Raw genomic sequence first — 19,746 nt, 5'->3', positions numbered from 1 at the left:
AGTGAAGGGAGTGAGAGTGGGAGACAGTGAGGGGAGTGAGAGTGGGAGACAGTGAGGGGAGTGAGAGTGGGAGACAGTGAGGGGAGTGAGAGTGGGAGACAGTGAGGGGAGTGAGAGTGGGAGACAGTAAGATGTGTGAGAGAGGGAGACAGTGAGGAGTGTGAGAGTTGGTAACAGAGAGGGTTTGAGTGGTAGACAGTGAGGCGAGTGAGAGTGGGAGACAGTGACGGGAGTTAGAGTGGGAGACAGTGAGGGGGTGAGAGTGGGAGACAGTGAGGGTAGTGAGAGTGAGAGACAGTGAGGGGAGTGAGAGTGGGAGAGAGTGAGGGGAGTGAGAGTGGGAGACAGTGAAGGGAGTGAGAGTGGGAGACAGTGAGGGGAGTGAGAGTGGGAGACAGTGAGGGGAGTGAGAGTGGGAGACAGTGAGGGGAGTGAGAGTGGGAGACAGTGAGGGGAGTGAGAGTTGGAGACAGTGAGGGGAGTGAGAGTGGGAGACAGTGAGGGGAGTGAGAGTGGGAGACAGTGAGGGGAGTGAGAATGGGAGACAGAGAGGTGAGATAGAGTGGGAGACAGTGAGGGGAGTGAGAGTGGGAGACAGTGAGATGTGTGAGAGTAGGAGACAGTGAGGGGAGTGAGAGTGGGAGACAGTGAGGAGAGCGAGAGTGGGGGACAGTGAGGGGAGAGAGAGTGGGAGACAGTGAGGGGAGTGAGACTGGGAGACAGTGAGGGGAGTGAGAGTGGGAGACAGTGAGGGGAGTGAGAGTGGAAGACAGTGAGGGGAGTGAGAGTGGGAGACAGTGAGGGGAGTGAGAGTGGGAGACAGTGAGGGGAGTGAGAGTGGGAGACAGTGAGGGGAGTGAGAGTGGGAGACAGTGAGGGGAGTGAGAGTGGGAGAGAGTAAGATGTGTGAGAGAGGGAGACAGTGAGGAGTGTGAGAGTGGGTAACAGAGAGGGTTTGAGTGGGAGACAGTGAGGGGAGTGAGAGTGGGAGACAGTGAGGGGAGTGAGAGTGGGAGACAGTGAGGGGAGTGAGAGTGGGAGACAGTGAGGGGAGTTAGAGTGGGAGACAGTGAGGGGAGTGAGAGTGGGAGACAGTGAGGGGAGTGAGAGTGGGAGACAGTGAGATGTGTGAGAGTAGGAGACAGTGAGGGGAGTGAGAGTGGGAGACAGTGAGGGGAGTGAGAGTGGGAGACAGTGAGGGGAGTGAGGTTGGGAGACAGTGAGGGGAGTGAGAACGGGAGACAGTGAGGGGAGTGAGAGTGGGAGACAGTGAGGGGAGTGAGAGTGGGAGACAGTGCGGTGTGTGAGAGTGGGAGACAGTAAGGGGTGTGAGAGTGGGAGACAGAGAGGCGAATGAAAGTGGGAGAGATTGGGGGGGTGAGAGTGGGAGAGAGTGAGGGGAGTGAAATTGTGAGACAGTGAGGAGAGCGAGAATGAGAGACAGTGAGGGGTTTTCGAGTGAGAGACAGTGAGGTGTGGGAGATTGTGTGACAGTGAGGGGTATTAAGGTAGGTGACAGTGAGTGGAGTGAGAGTGGGAGAGGGTGTGGGTTGTGAGAGTGGGATACAGTGAGGTGAATGAGAGTTGGGGACCGTGAAGGGTGTTAGAGTGGGAGATAGTGAGGTTTCTGAGAGTTCGGGAAAGTGAGGGGTATGATAGTGGGAAACGGTGAGTTTTGTGAGAATGGGAGACAGTGAGGTGTTTTAGACTGTGAGGCAATGAGGGAAGTGACAGTGGAAGATAAGAAGGGGTGTGAGAGTGGGTAACAGAGAGGGCTTGAGTGGGAAACGGTGAGGGGTCCGACAGTGGGGGACAGTGATATTACTGAGTGTGGACATTGAAGGGAGTGAGACTGCGAGACCGTGAGGGGAGTGAGAGTGGGAGACAATGAGGTTTGTGAGAGTGGGAGACAGTGACGGGAGTGAAAGTGGAGACTGTAAAGGGAGAAGGAGTGGGTGACAATGAGGGAGTGAGAGGGGCGACCGTAACGGGAGTGAGAGGTGGGAGACAGTGAGGGGAGTGAGAGTGGGAGACAGTGAGGGGTGTGAGAGTTGGGAGACAGTGAGGGGAGTGAGAGTGGGAGACAGTGAGGGGAGTAAGAGTGGGAGACAGTGAGGGGAGTGAGAGTGGGAGACAGTGAGTGGAGTGGGAGTGGGAGACAGTGAGGGGAGTGAGAGTGGGAGACAGTGAGGGGTGTGAGAGTTGGGAGACAGTGAGGGGAGTGAGAGTGGGAGACAGTGAGTGGAGTGGGAGTGGGAGACAGTGAGGGGAGTGAGAGTGGGAGACAGTGAGGGGAGTGAGAGTGGGAGACAGTGAGGGGTGTGAGAGTTGGGAGACAGTGAGGGGAGTGAGAGTGGGAGACAGTGAGTGGAGTGGGAGTGGGAGACAGTGAGGGGAGTGAGATTGAGAGACAGTGAGGGGAGTGAGAGTGGGAGACAGTGAGGGGGGAGAGAGTGGGAGACAGTGAGGGGTGTGAGAGTTTGGAGACAGTGAGGGGGTGATAGTGGGAGACAGTAAGGGGAGTGAGATTGGGAGACAGTGAGGGGAGTGAGAGTGGGAGACAATGAGGTTTGTGAGAGTGGGAGACAGTGACGGGAATGAAAGTGGAGACTGTAAAGGGAGAAGGAGTGGGTGACAATGAGGGAGTGAGAGGGGCGACCGTAACGGGAGTGAGAGGTGGGAGACAGTGAGGGGAGTGAGAGTGGGAGACAGTGAGGGGTGTGAGAGTTGGGAGACAGTGAGGGGAGTGAGAGTGGGAGACAGTGAGTGGAGGGGGAGTGGGAGACAGTGAGGGTTGTGAGAGTGTGAGACAGTGAGGGGGGAGAGAGTGGGAGACAGTGAGGGGTGTGTGAGTTGGGAGACAGTGAGGGGGTGATAGTGGGAGACAGTAAGGGGAGTGAGATTGGGAGACAGTGAGGGGAGTGAGAGTGGGAGACAGTGAGGGGTGTGAGAGTTGGGAGACAGTGAGCTGTGTGAGAGTTGGGATACAGTGAGGGGGGTGAGAGTGGGAGACAGTGAGGGGAGTGAGAGTTGGAGACAGTGAGGGGAGTGAGAGTGGGAGACAGTGAGAGGAGTGAGAGTGGGAGACAGTGAGGGGAGTGAGAGTTGGAGACAGTGAGGGGAGTGAGAGAGGGAGTCAGTGAGGGGAGTGAGAGAGGGAGACAGTGAGGGGAGTGAGAGTGGGAGACAGTGAGGGGGTGAGAGTGTGAGACAGTGAGGGGAGTGAGAGTGGGAGACAGTGAGGGGAGTGAGAATGGGAGACAGTGAGGGGAGTGAGAGTGGGAGACAGTGAGGGGAGTGAGAGTGGGAGACAGTGAGGGGAGTGAGAGTGGGAGACAGTGAGGGGAGTGAGAGTGGGAGACAGTGAGGGGAGTGAGAGTGGGAGACAGTGAGGGGAGTGAGAGTGGGAGTCAGTGAGGGGAGTGAGAGTGGGAGACAGTGAGTGGTGTGAGAGTGGGGCACAGTGTGGGGAGTGAGAGTAGGAGACAGTGAGGGGAGTGAGAGTGTGTGACAGTGAGGGGAGTGAGAGTGGGAGCATAATTCTAGAAACAGGGTCAACGGCAGCGAGGCTCAAAGACAGTTGTTACATTCATAGAGAGAAAATCAGCAACTATTGAAACATTCACCTGCAACAACAATCGAGTTGACCATCCTGCCTTTCTAGTCTGGGCACTGAATTCTCTCAATCCCACTGAATTCTCTTAATCCCACTGAATTCTCTCAATCCCAATCTGTGCGCTGACTCTCAGCCGCCAGAGCTCATTTCAAACGTTCAAACACTCCAACAGTTTACGGACTGATTTAGTTCAGTTCTCTAACCCGCTGCCTGCACCAAATCAAACACCCAGGTTTACCTGTCCGGCAGACTGCAGCTGATCCATCTCCTTCACCCTGCAGCAGTGTTGTCCTGGGAAACAGGCAGCTTGGAGTTTCAGTGTGAACCAGGTGAGGAGCCGCCCCGATTGACAAAGGGAGTTACAGACACGCCCCTTAAACTGGCATTCAGATCTTGAGCAGAAAAATATATTTAAATATCTATCAATATTTAAATGGTATAGAAAACTTTTAAAAAGTTATTACATTTTAAATACAATTAGCACTTCTAAAATGCGTTTAAAGCATAGAAACAACGATGAAATCATGACTCCGACAGTTTCGGGGTTCCTTTAAAACTATTAGTTCAGCAAAGAATCTGCAAAACTAACACCTGAAAAGCACAATAGGCTGCAAATGTTATCCGGTCTGTCTGTGAGGACAAACATTCGTATTTTGTTATGTGTTTTTCTTTTAAACTATTAATTCAGCAAATATCTGCAAAACTGACTTCTGAAAAGCACAATAGTTTGCGAATGTTACTCAGTCCGCCTGACAGGGAGAGATTGACTGGTGTCCAGGGAATGGGAAAGCGTCATAAACAACAGATGTTGCAAGACAGCGTCGCTCAGTGTAACCGCAGGGGAGAGACAACGGGGAGTAAGAATAAAGCTTTTCGTAATACAAGAGCATCCTTTACAAACCGTATAGTTTAGTACAATCAGGGAGACAGGCACAAGGATCGGGAGGCTTGAATACAATTAATACACTTGTATGATAAAAATATTTCAACATTCACAAACAACCATAATCGAGTTGAGCATTCTGCTTTTCCAGCCTGCTCACTGAAATCTCTAAATCCCGATCTCTGTCTGTATCTCAGCCGTTTACACAATCTCCTTACTAATGCGTGTGAGATTGGGAGTTAGGTTTTGAGAGATTGAAGGGTGTGAGAGTTGGAGACAGTGAGGGGAGTGAGAGTGGAAGGCAGTGAGGAAAGTGAGAGTTGAGCGTGAGGTGAGTAAGAGTGGGAGACGGTGAGGGGAGTTAGAGTGGAAGGCAGTGAGGGGAGTGAGAGTTGAGAGTGAGGTGTGTGATAGTGGGAGACAGTGATGGGAGTGAGAGTGGCAGACAATGAGGGGAGTTAGAGTGGGAGACAGTGAGGGGAGTTAGAGTGGTAGGCAGTGAGGGGAGTGAAAGTGCAATCAGTGATTGGAGTGAGAGTGGGAGACAGTGAGGGGAGTCAGACTGGGTGACAGTGAGGGGAGTGAGAGAGGGAGACAGTGAGGGGAGTGCGAGTGCAGGCAGTGAGGGGTGTGAGAGTGTGTGACAATGAGGGGTGTGAGAGTGGGAGACAGTGAGGGGTGTGAGAGAGGGAGACAGTGAGGGGAGTGAGAGAGGTAGACAGTGAGGGGAGTTAGACTGGGAGACAGTGAGGGGAGTGAGAATAGGAGACAGTGAGGGGTGTGAGAGTGGGAGACAGTGAGGGGTGCGAGAGTGGGAGACCGTGAGGGGAGTGAGAGGGGGAGACAGTGAGTGGAGTGTGAGTGGGAGACAGTGAGTGGTGTGAGAGTGGGGCACAGTGAGAGGAGTGAGAGTGGGAGACAGTGAGGGGAGTGAGAGTGGGAGACAGTGAGGGGAGTGAGGGTGGGAGACAGTGAGGGGAGTGAGAGTGGGAGACAGTGAGGGGAGTGAGAGTGGGAGATAGTGAGGGGTGTGAGAATGGGAGACAGTGAGGGGAGTGAGAGTGGGAGATAGTGAGGGGTGTTAGAGTGGGAGACAATGAGGGTGTGAGAGTGGGAAACAGTGAGGGGAGTGAGAGTGGGAAACAGTGAGGGGAGTGAGAGTGGGAGACCGTGAGGGGAGTGAGAGGGGGAGACAGTGAGGGGAGTGTGAGTGGGAGGCAGTGAGGGTGTGAGAGGGGGAGACACTGAGGGGAGTGAGAGGGAGAGACAGTGAGGTGTGTGAGAGTGGGAGACAGTGAGGGGAGTGAGAGTGGGAGACAGTGAGGGGTGTGAGAGTGGGAGACAGTGAGGGGAGCGAGAGGGAGAGACACTGAGGGTAGTGAGAGTGGGAGACAGTGAGGTGAGTGAGAGTGGGAGACAATGAGGGGAGTGAGAGAGGGAGACAGTGAGGGGAGGGGGAGTGGGAGACAGTGAGGGGAGTGAGAGTGGGAGACAGTGAGGGGAGTGAGAGTGGGAGACAGTGAGGGGAGTGAGAGTTTGAGACAGTGAGGCGAGTGAGAAAACGTGACAGTGAGTGGTGTGAGTGGGAGACAGTGAGGGGAGTGAGAGTGGAAGACAGTGAGGCGAGTGACAGTGGGAGACAGTGAGTGGTGTAAGAGTGGGAGAAAGTGAGTGTTGTGAGAGTGGGAGACAGTGAGGGGAGTGAGAGTGAGAGACAGTGAGGGGAGTGAGAGTGGGGAACCGTGAGGGGAGTGAGAGTTGGAGACAGTGAGGGGTGTGAGAGGTGGGCGACAGTGAGGGGAGTTAGAGTGGGAGACAGTGAGGGTAGTGAGAGTGGGAGACAGTGAGGGGAGTGAGAGTGGGAGACAGTGAGGGGAGTGAGAGTGGGACACAGTGAGGGGAGTGAGAGTGGGGAACAGTGAGGGGAGTGAGAGTGGGAGACAGTGAGGGGTGTGAGAGGTGGGCGACAGGGAGGGGAGCGAGAGTGGGAGACAGTGAGTGGAGTGAGACTGGGAGATAGTGAGGGGAGTGAGAGTAGGAGACAGTGAGGTGAGTGAGAGTGTAGACAGTGAGGGGAGTGAGAGTGGGAGACAGTGAGGGGAGTGAGAGTGGGAGACAGTGAGGGGAGTGAGAGTGCAGACAGTGAGGGGAGTGGGAGTGGGAGACAGTGAGGGGAGTGAGAGTGGGAGACAGTGAGGGGAGTGAAAGTGGGAGACAGTGAGGGGAGTGAGAGTGTGAGACAGTGAGGGGAGTGAGAGTGGGAGACAGTGAGGAGAGTGAGTGCAGACAGGGAGGGGAGTGAGAGTGGGAGACAGTGAGGGGAGTGAGAGTGGGAGACAGTGAGGGGAGTGAGAGTGGGAGACAGTGAGAGGAGTGAGAGTGGGAGACAGTGAGGTGAGTGAGAGTGGGAGACAGTGAGGGGAGTGAGAGTGGGAACAGTGAGGGGAGTGAGAGTGGGAGACAGTGAGGGGAGTGAGAGTGGGAGACAGTGAGGGGAGTGAGAGTGCGAGACAGTGAGGGGAGTGAGAGTGGGAGACAGTGAGGGGAGTGAGAGTTGGAGACAGTGAGGGGGCTGAGTGCAGACAGTGAGGGGAGTGAGAAAACGTGACAGTGAGGGGTGTGAGAGTGGGAGACAGTGAGGGGAGTGAGAGTGGCATACAGTGAGGGGTGTGAGTGCAGAAAGGGAGGGGAGTGAGAGTGGGAGACAGTGAGGGGAGTGAGAGTGGGAGACAGTGAGGGGAGTGAGAGTGGGAGACAGTGAGAGGAGTGAGAGTGGGAGACAGTGAGGTGAGTGAGAGTGGGAGACAGTGAGGGGAGTGAGAGTGGGAACAGTGAGGGGAGTGAGAGTGGGAGACAGTGAGGGGTGTGAGAGCGGGTGACAGGGAGGGGAGTGAGAGTGGGAGACAGTGAGGGGAGTGAGAGTGGGAGACAGTGAGGGGAGTGAGAGTGGGAGACAGTGAGAGGAGTGAGAGTGGAAGACAGTGAGGTGAGTGAGAGTGGGAGACAGTGAGGGGAGTGAGAGTGGGAACAGTGAGGGGAGTGAGAGTGGGAGACAGTGAGGGGAGTGAGAGTGGGAGACAGTGAGGGGAGTGAGAGTGCGAGACAGTGAGGGGAGTGAGAGTGGGAGACAGTGAGGGGAGTGAGAGTTGGAGACAGTGAGGGGGCTGAGTGCAGACAGTGAGGGGAGTGAGAAAACGTGACAGTGAGGGGTGTGAGAGTGGGAGACAGTGAGGGGAGTGAGAGTGGGATACAGTGAGGGGTGTGAGAGTGGGAGATAGTGAGGTTTCTGAGAGTTTGAGAAAGTGAGGGGTATGATAGTCGGAAACGGTGAGTTTTGTGAGAATGGGAGACAGTGCGGTGTTTTAGACTGTGAGAGAATGAGGGGAGTGACAGTGGAAGATAAGAAGGGGTGTGAGAATGTGTAACAGAGCCGGTTTGAGTGGGAAACGGTGAGTGGTGCGAGAGTGGGAGACAGTGAGATTAGTGAGTGTGGAGACATTGAAGGGAGTGAGACTGCGAGACCGTGAGGTGAGTGATAGTGGGAGACAATGAGGTTTGTGAGAGTGGGAGACAGTGAGGGGAGTGAGAGTGGGAGACAGTGAGGTTTGTGAGAGTGGGAGACAGTGAGGGGAGTGAGAGTGGGAGACAGTGAGGGGTGTGAGTGTGGGGAGACAGTGAGGCGTGAGAGTGGGGAGACAGTGAGGCGTGTGAGAGTGGGAGACAGTGAGGCGTGTGAGTGTGGGAGACAGTGAGGGGTGTGAGAGTGGGGAGACAGTGAGGGGTGTGAGAGTGGGAGACAGTGAGGGGAGTGTGAGTGGGAGACAGTGAGGGGTGTGAGAGTGGGAGACAGTGAGGGGTGTGAGTGTGTGGAGACAGTGAGGGGAGTGAGAGTGGGTGACAGTGAGGGGTGTGAGAGGGGGAGACACTGAGGGGAGTGAGAGTGGGAGACAGTGAGGGGAGTGAGAGTGGGAGACAGTGAGGGGAGTGAGAGTAGGAGACAGTGAGGGGAGTGAAAGTGGGAGACAGTGAGGGGTGTGACAGTGGGAGACAGTGAGGGGAGTGAGAGTGAGAGAGAGTGAAGTAGTGAGTGGAGGAGACAACACACACTTCCATTAACACACACACTATTCCAGTGACACACACATCCATTAACGCACACACTGATCCAGTGACACTCACGTCCATTAGCACACATACATCCATTAACACGCACATACATCCATTAAGACACACACATGAACTCACTCACAGGCATCCAGTGACACGCACACACATCCATTAACACACACATGAACACACTCACAGGCATCCAGTGACACGCACACACATCCATTAACACACACACATCCAGTGACACGCACACACATCCATTAACACACACACCTCCAGTGACACATACACATCCAGTGATACACGCATCCATTAACGGACATACACATCCATTAACACACACACGAATCCATTAGCACACACATACGTCCACAAAACACACACACACACAATAATGGAACATCAGGAAAGCAGCAGAATAAATCGTGCTGGTGTTTAAACCATTCTGCAATGTGGGTGATTGGAGAAGGCAGTGCGCTGCATCCCACCTTCGGGCAGCAACAACAACTGAGTGACAACCAAGTTGTTCTGGAAACCCGAGCGATTTCTCTGTATACATTTGAACCTGGCTCACTGTGGTGCCTGTTTGGAACAATTTGATTTCATCTCTTTTCTCCAGCAGGATGTTGGACACTTCACTAATAGTGTTTTGGAGATTCAAGAAATGGTTTTCAAACCTGGCTTACTTCCCTCCTGCAGGATCAAAGTATTTTTAAAACTCCTAATTCAGCAAAGGATGATCAAGACAGAATTCGGAAAAAACACAATGGAGCAGGTGTATTATACGGTCTGTCTGAGAGGCCAGCGATTGGCTGCTCTCCAGAGAATTGGAAAGCGTCATAAACAGCAGCTGATGGAAGTGAGCGTCACTCAGTGTCCCCGCAGGACACAGACAGCTTTTCACAATACAAGAGCCGCCTTTACAAAATGTAAAATACAGCATAATTCTAGAAACAGGCTCAACGGCAGCGAGGCTCAAAGACAGTTATTACATTCATAGAGAGAAAATCAGCAACTATTGAAACATTCACCTGCAACAACAACGAGTTGACCATCCTGCCTTTCTAGTCTGGGCACTGAATTCTCTCAATCCCACTGAATTCTCTTAATCCCACTGAATTCTCTCAATCCCAATCTGTGCGCTGACTCTCAGCCGCCAGAGCTCATTTCAAACGCTCAAACAATCCATCAGTTTACGGACTGATTTAGTTCAGTTCTCTAACCCGCTGCCTGCGCCAAATCAAACACCCAGGTTTACCTGTCCGGCAGACTGCAGCTGATCCATCTCCTTCACCCTGCAGCAGTGTTGTCCTGGGAAACAGGCAGTTTGGAGTTTCAGTGTGAACCAGGTGAGGATCCGCCCCGATTGACAAAGGGAGTTACAGACACGCCCCTTAAACTGGCATTCAGATCTTGAGCAGAAATACACATTTAAATACCTATCAATATTTAAATGGTATAGAAAACTTTTAAAGTTATTACTTTTTAAATACAATTAGCACTTTTAAAATGCGTTAAAAGCATAGAAACAGCGATGAAATCATGACTCCGACAGTTTCGGGGTTCCTTTAAAACTATTAGTTCAGCAAAGAATCTGCAAAACTAACATCTGAAAAGCACAATAGGCTGCAAATGTTATTCGGTCTGTCTGTGAGGACAAAGATTCGTATTTTGTTATGTGCTTTTCTTTTAAACTATTAATTCAGCAAATATCTGCAAAACTGACTTCTGAAAAGCACAATAGTTTGCGAATGTTACTCAGTCCGCCTGACAGGGAGAGATTTACTGGTGTCCAGGGAATGGGAAAGCGTCATAAACAACAGATGTTGCAAGACAGCGTCGCTCAGTGTAACCGCAGGGGAGAGACCTCGGGGAGTAAGAATAAAGCTTTTCGTAATACAAGAGCATCCTTTACAAAACGTATAGTTTAGTACAATCAGGGAGACAGGCACAAGGATCGGGAGGCTTGAATACAATTAATACACTTGTATGATAAAAATATTTCAACATTCACCGACAACCATAATCGAGTTGAGCATTCTCCTTTTCCAGCCTGCTCACTGAAATCTCTCAATCCCGATCTCTGTCTGTATCTCAGCCGTTTACACAATCTCCTTACTAATGCGTGTGAGATTGGGAGTTAGGTTTTCAGAGATTGTAGGGTGTGAGAGTTGGAGACAGTGAGGGGAGTGAGAGTGGAAGGCAGTGAGGAAAGTGAGAGTTGAGCGTGAGGTGAGTAAGAGTGGGAGACGGTGAGGGGAGTTAGAGTGGAAGGCAGTGAGGGGAGTGAGAGTTGAGAGTGAGGTGTGTGATAGTGGGAGACAGTGATGGGAGTGAGAGTGGCAGACAATGAGGGGAGTTAGAGTGGGAGACAGTGAGGGGAGTTAGAGTGGTAGGCAGTGAGGGGTGTGAGAGTGGGTGACAGTGAGGGGAGTAAGAGTGGGAGACAGTGAGGGGAGTGCGAGTGCAGGCAGTGAGGGGTGTGAGAGTGTGTGACAATGAGGGGTGTGAGAGTGGGAGACAGTGAGGTGTGTGAGAGTGGGAGACAGTGAGGGGAGTGAGCGTGGGAGAACGAGAGGCGAATGAGAGTGGGACACAATGAGGTGTGTGAGAGTGGTAGATAGTGAGGGGTGTGAGAGTGGGAGATAATGAGGAGAGCGAGAATGAGAGATAGTGAGGGGTTTAAGAGTGAGAGACAGTGAGGTGTGGGAGAGTGGGTGAGAGTGAGGGATATTAAGGTAGGAGACAGTGAGGGGAGTGAGAGCGGGAGAGGGTGTGGGTTGTGAGAGTGGGAGCCAATGAGGGGAATGAGAGAAGGAGACAGTGAGGAGAGTGGGATTGAGAGACAATGAGGGGCTTGAGAGAGGGAGAGAGTGAGGGGTGTGAGTGTGGAATAGAGTGAGGCGACTACGAGTGGGAGACAGTGAGGGATGTTAGAGAGGAAGACTGTGAGGGTTGTTAGAGTGGGAGAAAGTGAGGTGCGTGAGAGTGGGAGAGAGTGAGGTGTTTTGGAGTGGGAGTCAGTGAGGCGTGTCAGAGTGGAAGATAATGAGGGCTGTCAGAGTAAGTAACAGAGACGTTTGAGTGGGAGACAGTGAGGGTTGTGAGCGAGGGATACAGTGAGGAGTGAGGGTGGGATACAGTGAGGGAATGAAAGACGGGGACAGTAAAATGTGTGATGTTGGGAAACAATGAGGTGTGTGAATGGGAGACAAAAAGAGGTGTGAGAATGGGACAGAGTGAGGGGTGTCGGAATTGAAGATAGTGAGGCGTGTGAGAGTGGGCGACAGTGAGGGGAGTGAGAGTGGTAGACAGTGAGGAGAGTGAGAGTGGGAGACAGTGAGGGGAGTGAGAGTGGGAGACAGTGAGGGGATTGAGAGTGGGAGACAGTGAGGGGAATGAGAGTGGGAGACATTGAGTGGTGTGAGAGTGGGAGACAGTGAGGGGAGTGAGAGTGGGAGACAGTGAGGGGAGTGAGAGAGGGTGACAGTGAGGGGTGTGAGAGTGGGTGACAGGGAGGGGAGTGAGAGTGGGAGATAGTGAGGGGTGTGAGAGTGGGAGACAGTGAGGGGAGTGAGAGTGGGAGGCAGTGAGGGGAATGAGAGTGGGAGACAGTGAGGGGTGTGAGAGTGGGAGACAGTGAGGGGAGTGAGATTCACAAACAGTGAGGGGAGTGAGAGTGGGAGACAGTGAGGGTAGTGAGAGTGGGAGACAGTGAGGGGAGTGAGTGTGCAGACAGTGAGGGGTGTGAGAGTGTGTGACAGTGAGGGGTGTGAGAGTGGGAGGCAGTGAGGGGAGTGAAAGTGGGAGACAGTGAGGGGAGTGAGAGTGGGAGACAGTGAGGTGTGGGAGAGTGGATGACAGTTTGGGTTATTAAGGTAGGAGACAGTGAGGGGAGTGAGAGTGTGAGACGGTGAGTTTTGTGAGAATGGGAGACAGTGCGGTGTTTTCGACTGTGAGGCAATGAGGGGAGTGACAATGGAAGATAAGAAGGGGCGTGAGAGTAGGTAACAGAGAGGGTTTGAGTGGGAATCGGTGAGGGGTGCGAGAGTGGGAGACAGTGAGATTAGTGAGTGTGGAGACATTGAAGAGTGTCAGACTGGGACACATTACGGGGAGTGAGACTGGGTGACCGTGAGGGGAGTGTTAGTGGGAAACAGTGAGGGGAGTGAGAGTGGGAGACAGTGAGGGGAGTGAGAGTGGGAGACAGTGAGGGGAGTGAGAGTGGGAGACAGTTACGGGAGTGAGAGTGGGAGACAGTGAGGGGATTCTGAGTGGGAGACAGTGTGGGGAGTGAGAGTGGGAGACAGTGAGGGTAGTGTGAGTGGGAGACAGAGAGATGAGTGGGAGCCAGTGAAGGGAGTGAGAGTGGGAAAGAGGGAGGGGAGTGAGAGTGGGAGACAGTGAGGGGAGTGAGAGTGGGAGTCAGTGAGGGGAATGAGAGTGGGAGACAGTGAGGGGAGTGAGAGTGGGTGACAGTGAGGGGTGTGAGAGTGGGTGACAGTGAGGGGAGTGAGAGTGAGAGAGAGTGAGGGGTGTGAGAGTGGGCGACAGTGAGGGGAGTGAGAGTGGGAGGCAGTGAGGGGAATGAGAGTGGGAGACAGTGAGGCGTGTGAGAGTGGGAGACAGCGAGGGGAGTGAGAGTGGGAGACAGTGAGGGGAGTGAGATTCACAGACAGTGAGGGGAGAGGGAGTGGGAGACAGTGAGGGGAGTGAGAGTGGAGACAGTGAGGGGAGTGAGAGTGCAGACAGTGAGGGGTGTGAGAGTGTGTGACAGTGAGGAGAGTGAGAGCGGGTGACAGTGAGGGTTGGGAGTCAGTGAGGGAGTGAGAGTGGGAGTCAGTGAGGGGAGTAAGAGAGGGAAACAGTGAGGGGAGTGAGAGTGCGAGACATTGAGGGAGTGCGAGTGGGAGACAGTCAGGGTTGTGAGAGTGGGAGAAAGTGAGGGGAGTGAGATTGGGAGACATTGAGGGGAGTGAGAGTGGGAGACAATGAGGGGTGGGAGAGTGGGAGACAGTAAGGGGAGTGAGAGTGGGAGACAGTGAGGGGAGTGAGAGTGGGAGACAGTAAGGGTCGTGAGAGTTGGAGACAATGAGGTGAGTGAGAGTGCAGACATTGAGGTGTGTGAGAGTGGGAGACAGTGAGGGGAGTGAGGGTGGGAGACAGTGAGGGGAATGAGTGTGGGAGACAGTGAGGGGAGTGAGAGTGGGAGACAGTGAGGGGAATGAGAGTGGGAAACAGTGAGGGGAGTGAGAGTGGGAGACAGTGAGGGGAGTGAGAGTGGGAGACAGTGAGGGCTGTGAGTGCAGACAGTGAGGGGTGTGAGAGTGGGAGGCAGTGAGGTGTGTGTGAGTGGGAGACAGTGAGGGGAGTGAGAGTGGGAGACAGTGAGGGGAGTGAGAGTGAGAGGCAGTGAGGGGAGTGAGAGTGGGAGACAGTGAGGGGAGTGAGAGTGCGAGACAGTGAGGGGAGTGAGAGTGGGTGACAGTGAGGGGAGTGAGAGTGGGAAACAGTGAGGGGAGTGAGAGTGCGAGACAGTGAGGGGAGTGAGAGTGGGTGACAGTGAGGGGAGTGAGAGTGGGAAACAGTGAGGGGAGTGAGAGTGGGAAACAGTGAGAGGAGTGAGAGTGGGAGACAGTGAGGGGAGTGAGAGTGGGAGACAGTGAGGGGAGTGAGAGTGGGAGACACTGTGGGGAGTGAGAGTGGGAGACAGTGAGGGGAGTGAGAGTGGGAGACAGTGATGCGAGTGAGAGTGGGAAACAGTGAGGGGTGTAAGAGTGGGAGAGAGTGAGTGTTGTGAGAGTGGGAGACATTAAGGGGAGTGAGAGTGAGAGATAGTGAGGGGAGTGAGAGTGGGGAACCGTGAGGGGAGTGAGAGTTGGAGACAGTGAGGGGTGTGAGAGGTGGGCGACAGTGAGGGGAGTTAGAGTGGGAGGCAGTGAGGGTAGTGAGAGTGGGAGACAGTGAGGGGAGTGAGAGTGGGAGACAGTGAGGGGAGTGAGAGTGCGAGACAGTGAGGGGAGTGAGAGTGGGTGACAGTGAGGGGAGTGAGAGTGGGAAACAGTGAGGGGAGTGAGAGTGGGAGACAGTGAGGGGTGTGAGAGTGGGAGACAGTGAGTGGAGTGAGACTGGGAGATAGTGAGGGGAGTGAGAGTAGGAGACAGTGAGGTGAGTGAGAGTGGGAGACAGTGAGGGGAGTTAGAGGGGGAGGCAGTGAGGGGATTTAGAGGGGGAGGCAGTGAGGGGAGTGAGAGTGGGCGACAGTGAGGGGAATGAGAGTGGGAGACAGTGAGGTGTTTGAGAGTGGGAGACAGTGAGGGGAGTGAGAGTGGGGGACAGTGAGAGGAGTGAGAGTGGGAGACCGTGAGGGGTTCGAGAGTGGGAGACAGTGAGGAGAGTGAGAGTGGGAGACAGTGAGGTGTGTAAGAGTGGGAGACAGTGAGCGGAGTGAGAGTGCGAGACAGTGAAGGGAGTGACAGTGTGTGACAGTGAGGGGAGTGACAGTGGGAGAGAGTGAGGGGAGTGAGAGTCGGAGACAGTGAGGGGAGTGAGAGTGGGAGGCAGTGAGGGAGGTGGGAGTGGGAGACAGTGAGGGGAGTGAGCGTGGGAGATAGTGAGGGGAGTGAGAGCGGGAGACAGTGAGGGGAGTGATAGTGGGAGATAGTGAGGGGTGTGAGAATGGGAGACAGTGAGGGGAGTGAGAGTGGTAGATAGTGAGGTGTGTGAGAGTGGGAGACAGTGAGGGTTGTGAGAGGGGGAGACACTGAGGTGAGTGAGAGGGTGAGACAGTGAGGGGTGTGAGAGTGGGAGTGAGGGGAGTGAGAGTGGGAGACAGTGAGGTTTGTGAGAGTGGGAGTCAGTGAGGGGAGCGAGAGGGAGAGACAGTGAGGTGTGTGAGAGTGGGAGACAGTGAGGGGAGTGAGAGTGGGAGACAGTGAGGGGTTTCTGAGTGGGAGACAGTGAGGGGTTTCTGAGTGGGTGACAGTGAGGCGTGAGAGTGGGGAGACAGTGAGGCGTGTGAGAGTGGGAGACAGTGAGGCGTGTGAGTGTGGGAGACAGTGAGGGCTGTGAGAGTGGGGAGACAGTGAGGGGTGTGAGAGTGGGAGACAGTGAGGGGAGTATGAGTGGGAGACAGTGAGGGGTGTGAGAGTGGGAGACAGTGAGGGGTGTGAGTGTGGGGAGACAGTGAGGGGAGTGAGAGTGGGTGACAGTGAGGGGTGTGAGAGGGGGAGACACTGAGGGGAGTGAGATTGGGAGACAGTGAGGGGAGTGAGAGTGGGAGACAGTGAGGGGAGTGAGAGTAGGAGACAGTGAGGGGAGTGAAAGTGGGAGACAGTGAGGTGTGTGACAGTGGGAGACAGTGAGGGGAGTGAGAGTGAGAGAGAGTGAAGTAGTGAGTGGAGGAGACAACACACACTTCCATTAACACACACACTCTTCCAGTGACACACACATCCATTAACGCACACACTGATCCAGTGACACTCACGTCCATTAGCACACATACATCCATTAACACGCACATACATCCATTAAGACACACACATGAACTCACTCACAGGCATCCAGTGACACGCACACACATCCATTAACACACACATGAACACACTCACAGGCATCCAGTGACACGCACACACATCCATTAACACACACACATCCAGTGACACGCACACACATCCATTAACACACACACCTCCAGTGACACATACACATCCAGTGACACACGCATCCATTAACGGACATACACATCCATTAACACACACACGAATCCATTAGCACACACATACGTCCACAAAACACACACCCACAATAATGGAACATCAGGAAAGCAGCAGAATAAATCTTGCTGGTGTTTAAACCATTCTGCAATGTGGGTGATTGGAGAAGGCAGTGCGCTGCATCCCACCTTCGGGCAGCAACAACAACTGAGTGACAACCAAGTTGTTCTGGAAACCCGAGCGATTTCTCTGTATACATTTGAACCTGGCTCACTGTGGTGCCTGTTTGGAACAATTTGATTTCATCTCTTTTCTCCAGCAGGATGTTGGACACTTCACTAATAGTGTTTTGGAGATTCAAGAATTGGTTTTCAAACCTGGCTTACTCCCCTCCTGCAGGATCAAAGTATTTTTAAAATTCCTAATTCAGCAAAGGATGATCAAGACAGAATTCGGAAAAAACACAATGGAGCAGGTGTATTATACGGTCTGTCTGAGAGGCCAGCGATTGGCTGGTCTCCAGGGAATTGGAAAGCGTCATAAACAACAGCTGATGGAAGTGAGCGTCACTCAGTGTCCCCGCAGGAGACAGACAGCTTTTCACAATACAAGAGCCGCCTTTACAAAATGTAAAATACAGCATAATTCTAGAAACAGGCTCAACGGCAGCGAGGCTCAAAGACAGTTATTACATTCATAGAGAGAAAATCAGCAAGTATTGAAACATTCACCTGCAACAACAATCGAGTTGACCATCCTGCCTTTCTAGTCTGGGCACTGAATTCTCTCAATCCCACTGAATTCTCTTAATCCCACTGAATTCTCTCAATCCCAATCTGTGCGCTGACTCTCAGCCGCCAGAGCTCATTTCAAACGCTCAAACAATCCATCAGTTTACGGACTGATTTAGTTCAGTTCTCTAACCCGCTGCCTGCGCCAAATCAAACACCCAGGTTTACCTGTCCGGCAGACTGCAGCTGATCCATCTCCTTCACCCTGCAGCAGTGTTGTCCTGGGAAACAGGCAGCTTGGAGTTTCAGTGTGAACCAGGTGAGGATCCGCCCCGATTGACAAAGGGAGTTACAGACACGCCCCTTAAACTGGCATTCAGATCTTGAGCAGAAATACACATTTAAATACCTATCAATATTTAAATGGTATAGAAAACTTTTAAAGTTATTACTTTTTAAATACAATTAGCACTTTTAAAATGCGTTAAAAGCATAGAAACAACGATGAAATCATGACTCCGACAGTTTCGGGGTTCCTTTAAAACTATTAGTTCAGCAAAGAATCTGCAAAACTAACATCTGAAAAGCACAATAGGCTGCAAATGTTATTCGGTCTGTCTGTGAGGACAAAGATTCGTATTTTGTTATGTGCTTTTCATTTAAACTATTAATTCAGCAAATATCTGCAAAACTGACTTCTGAAAAGCACAATAGTTTGCGAATGTTACTCAGTCCGCCTGACAGGGAGAGATTGACTGGTGTCCAGGGAATGGGAAAGCGTCATAAACAACAGATGTTGCAAGACAGCGTCGCTCAGTGTAACCGCAGGGGAGAGACCTCGGAGAGTTAAAATAAAGCTTTTCGTAATACAAGAGCGTACTTTACAAAACGTATAGTTTAGTACAATCAGGCAGACATGCACAAGGATCGGGATGCTTGAATACAATTAATACACTTGTATGATAAAAATACAAATATTTCAACATTCACCGACAACCATAACCGAGTTGAGCATTCTGCTTTTCCAGCCTGCTCACTGAAATCTCTAAATCCCGATCTCTGTCTGTATCTCAGCCGTTTACACAATCTCCTTACTAATGCGTGTGAGATTGGGAGTTAGGTTTTGAGAGAGTGTGGGGTGTGAGAGTTGGAGGCAGTGAGGGGAGTGAGAGTGGAAGGCAGTGAGGAAAGTGAGAGTTGAGGGTGAGGTGAGTAAGAGTGGGAGACGGTGAGGGGAGTTAGAGTGGAAGGCAGTGAGGGGAGTGAGAGTTGAGAGTGAGGTGTATGATAGTGGGAGACAGTGATGGGAGTGAGAGTGGCAGACAATGAGGGGAGTTAGAGTGGGAGACAGTGAGGGGAGTTAGAGTGGAAGGCAGTGAGGGGTGTGAGAGTGGGGGACAGTGAGGGGAGTGAGAGTTCAGACAGTGAGGGGTGTGAGACTGGGTGACAGTGAGGGGAGTGAGAGTGGGAGACAGTGAGGGGAGTGCGAGTGCAGGCAGTGAGGGGTGTGAGAGTTTGTGACAGTGAGGGGTGTGAGAATGGGAGACAGTGAGGTGTGTGAGAGTGGGAGACAGTGAGGGGAGTGAGAGTGGGAGACCGAGAGGCGAATGGGAGTGGGACAGAATGAGGTGTGTGAGCGTGGTAGATAGTGAGGGGTGTGAGAGTGGGTGAGAGTGAGGGATATTAAGGTAGGAGGCAGTGAGGGGAGTGAGAGCGGGAGAGGGTGTGGGTTGTGAGAGTGGGAGCCAGTGAGGGGAATGAGAGAAGGAGACAGTGAGGAGAGTGGGATTGAGAGACAGTGAGGGGCGTGAGAGAGGGAGAGAGTGAGGGGTGTGAGTGTGGGATACAGTGAGGCGAATGAGAGTGGGAGACAGTGAGGGATGTTAGAGAGGAAGACTGTGAGGGTTGTTAGAGTGAGAGACAGTGAGGGGAGTGAGAGTGGGAATCAGTGAGGGGTGTGAGAGTGGTAGACAATGAGGGGAGTGAGAGTGGGAGACAGTGAGGGGAGTGAGAGTGGGAGACAGTGAGGGGTGTGAGAGTGGGAGACAGTGAGGGGAGTGAGAGTGGGAGACAGTGAGGTGTTTTAGAGTGGGAGTCAGTGAGGGGTGTGAGAGTGGTAGACAATGAGGGGAGTGAGAGTGGGAGACAGTGAGGGGAGTGAGAGTGGGAGACAGTGAGGGGTGTGAGAGTGGGAGACAGTGAGGGGAGTGAGAGTGGGAGACAGTGAGGGGAGTGAGAGTGGGTGACTGTGAGGGGTGTGCGAGTGGTAGACAATGAGGGGAGTGAGAGTGGGAGACAGTGAGGAGAGTGAGAGTGGGAGACAGTGAGGGGTGTGAGAGTGGGAGACAGTGAGGGGAGTGAGAGTGGGTGACTGTGAGGGGTGTGCGAGTGGTAGACAATGAGGGGAGTGAGAGTGGGAGACAGTGAGGGGAGTGAGAGTGGGAGACAGTGAGGGGTGTGAGAGTGGGAGACAGTGAGGGGAGTGAGAGTGGGAGACAGTGAGGGGAGTGTGAGTGGGTGACTGTGAGGGGTGTGAGAGTGGGAGAAAGTGAGGGGAGTGAGAGTGGGAGGCAGTGAGGGGAGTGAGAGTGGGAGAGAGTGAGGTGTTTTAGAGTGAGAGTCAGTGAGGGGTGTGAGAGTGGAAGATAATGAGGGCTGTGAGAGTAGGTAACAGAGACGTTTGAGTGG

General features: G+C 53.0%; 1 long non-coding RNA gene across 1 annotated transcript in view; it reads right to left on the bottom strand.

Moving 5' to 3' along the window:
- The window catches only part of LOC140396758 (uncharacterized), a 166,795-nt gene extending 149,359 nt beyond the window's left edge, over positions 1-17,436 (bottom strand). Inside the window, exons 1-3 of the long non-coding RNA XR_011936625.1 lie at positions 17,287-17,436; positions 9,868-10,021; positions 3,855-4,008 (exon numbers count right to left, since the gene is read on the bottom strand). This is a non-coding gene — a long non-coding RNA (uncharacterized lncRNA). The remainder of the gene's footprint in view (positions 1-3,854; positions 4,009-9,867; positions 10,022-17,286) is intronic.
- Between the last annotated feature and the right edge of the window lie 2,310 nt (positions 17,437-19,746).

The sequence above is a fragment of the Scyliorhinus torazame genome, chromosome 20, assembly GCF_047496885.1.
Source record: "Scyliorhinus torazame isolate Kashiwa2021f chromosome 20, sScyTor2.1, whole genome shotgun sequence".
NCBI classification, from domain to species: domain Eukaryota; kingdom Metazoa; phylum Chordata; class Chondrichthyes; order Carcharhiniformes; family Scyliorhinidae; genus Scyliorhinus; species Scyliorhinus torazame.
This window is presented reverse-complemented; position numbering and strand designations above follow the sequence as displayed.